Source organism: Oratosquilla oratoria, chromosome 6 (genome assembly GCF_046742065.1).
Source record: "Oratosquilla oratoria isolate Oo_2021 chromosome 6, ASM4674206v1, whole genome shotgun sequence".
Classification (NCBI taxonomy): domain Eukaryota; kingdom Metazoa; phylum Arthropoda; class Malacostraca; order Stomatopoda; family Squillidae; genus Oratosquilla; species Oratosquilla oratoria.
In genome coordinates this window covers 64,316,209-64,318,708 of record NC_134782.1, presented here as the reverse complement: position 1 = coordinate 64,318,708, position 2,500 = coordinate 64,316,209, and the positions used below count along the sequence as shown (strand labels likewise).

The following is a 2,500-nucleotide window of genomic DNA, read 5'->3' as shown; positions in this document are numbered from 1 at the left end:
AGTTATGACAAAAGAAACAATATAGATTTAATATATTTAGACTTTGCAAAAGCTTTTGATACCATCCATCACGAAAGACTACTTACTAAATTAGCTTCACACAGAGTAAGTGGTAGCCTATTAAGTTGGACTAGAAATTGCTTGAATGATCGAAAACAGAGAGTTGTTTTAAATGGAAAAACTTCTAGATGGAAAAATGTTATGATTGGAGTTCCTCAGGGTTCCGTTCTTGGGCCACTTCTATTCATAGTATATATTTAAATGATATAGACCACGCACTAAAATCTATTGTCTCCAAATTTGCTGATGATACAAAATTGTGCGGGATGGCAAATGATCACTTCAATCAATTAGATGTTCAAGAAGATTTAGATAAATTACAGCAATGGTCTGAAAAGTGGCTAATGAATTTTAACACACGTAAATGCAAGGTTTATGCACATAGGTAAAAATACCAGTAAGTACGATTACAAGTTATTTGTAAATTCGTTAACAAAAGTGGATAATTAGAAGGATCTAAGGGTAATTATCAGTAACGATCTCAAATCATCTAAGCAGTGTGTTTCAGCCTCTGAGAAAGCAAATAAGATTCTAGGACTGTTCGCGCGATCTTTTGACTTCAAAAGCTCATCTTTCATTAACATGCTATATAAAACATTAGTTCGTCCACATTTGGAATATGCTGTTTCTGTATGGTCACCGAATCTAATTAAAGACATTGACAGATAGGAAAAAGTACAACGGCGAACCACAAAACTGATTCCAAATATAAAAAATAAATCATACGAAAATCGACTAAAACATATGAATCTGTTTTCCTTAAAAAGACCTACTTAGAGGTGACTTGATACAGGTCTTTAAGATTCTAAAGAGAATTGACAAAATCAGAAATGACAAAATGTTCACAATGAATGAGAATCCGACAAGAAATAATGGTCTCAAACTGTCAGGAAATAGATTTGATTTGGAACTGGGTAGAAACAACTTGGCCAACCGTGTAGTTAATGAATGGAATAAACTTCATGCAGAGGCAGTGCAATGTAGTTCAGTTCGAAGTTTTAAGATTCGTTTAGATAAACATTTAAACCAGATGCTGAAATGCCTGCCATTTATTTTACATTATTTGATTATTTGTTTGTTATTTGTCTTTAGTTTAAAAGGTGTGATGAGAAATAGACACCTAGGAATAGATGCTAAGAAGAGGTTATATGAAGGAGTGATTGGCAGAGTATAAAGAATGAAAAATTGGAAAGGGAACTAGAACCTCTTGTTCCAAGTAATTTTGAATAGAAAAGTTGAATAAATAAAAGCAGAAGAAAGCCAAAACTAGTGGTGAATACTGAAATATTCTAATACAAAGTTTTTGTAGAAAGGGTAATGGGATAAGGTTCCACTGAGGTAAAATAATTCTGAGTAGTCTTAAGAATTAGGCAAGATATACATGGATGCCCAAAAGTTAGTGAGGGGTTGGAATTTGTACAACATTTGAAAGATATAAATTTTCATACGTAATGCATAAATATTAATAAAAATAGAGGAATAAGATTACTTTCCACTCTCTCTTCTATATGGTATCAAAATTCCATATATGTATCTGTAACAATAAGGCATTTATTAGATTTTAAATAACCTCGAATGGTTAAATAACCTCAAATGGTCGGAAATGGAACTGGAAGTTATTATTGAGAAAGTAGGACGAAAGAGCATCCAAGTATCTGTATGCCAAGGCAACTGTGTTTCAGCTGTTTCAGCGAAAAAAAGAAAATAGGATTTGGAGGAGAAGAAGTGGTGTCTCATAGAAAGGAATTATGAATGTCGGGTGCGAACGCTGCAGGAAAAAGAAAACAAAAGTTAAGGGGAACACCTGAACACCTCACGAAGTCGTTATTGTAGGACTGATTTAAGCTGGGGGTAATTTAAGAATCCTCCCCGCTGAGGCTGATGTTATGTTCTGAGTAAGAAGATGAAAAAAAAATATGAGTAATGTGTTGTTCAGTGCAGTGCGTTATGGGAGAGGAGACATTTTTTTTGAGAGCAGACCGAATTGCTCTTTGTGGTACCAGCAGCAGGAAAAGTTACATGAAAGGACATCGATAGGACGTTGATATCAAGGGATCCGGCATCCCTTGTCACTGTCTCTTGCCCTCTCCAATTGAACAACAAGGGCGGCTGTCGCAGGCGGCCTACTCTCTTTGAAATCTTATTACATTTAGTGCATCACATATTGTAGGTGAATATTTATCACACTCTGCATTATGCAGTATTGTCTGCATGTCACTTAAGCAATTTTTATTCACTGGGGCAACCCATACTGAAAGGAGTGATGTGCGCCTGCACGTGGTGAGTGATCGGGGTATTCAGTCTGTGAATCTAGGGTGACCGATCACGCGGAACTCTAGTTTGCATTGATGTCTCTTTACAAAGAAACTCAACACTTGTGACAAATTAAGTCTTCTGGCGGGTGTTGGGGAGAGCAAGATGGATCATCCTTCTACGGGTG

At 35.9% G+C, this 2,500-nt stretch overlaps 1 protein-coding gene across 2 annotated transcripts in view; it reads right to left on the bottom strand.

The window, feature by feature from the left end:
- LOC143026527 (uncharacterized) overlaps positions 1-2,500 on the bottom strand; it is a 31,267-nt gene that overhangs the window by 15,972 nt on the left and 12,795 nt on the right. The gene's annotated exons all lie outside the window — the stretch shown is intronic.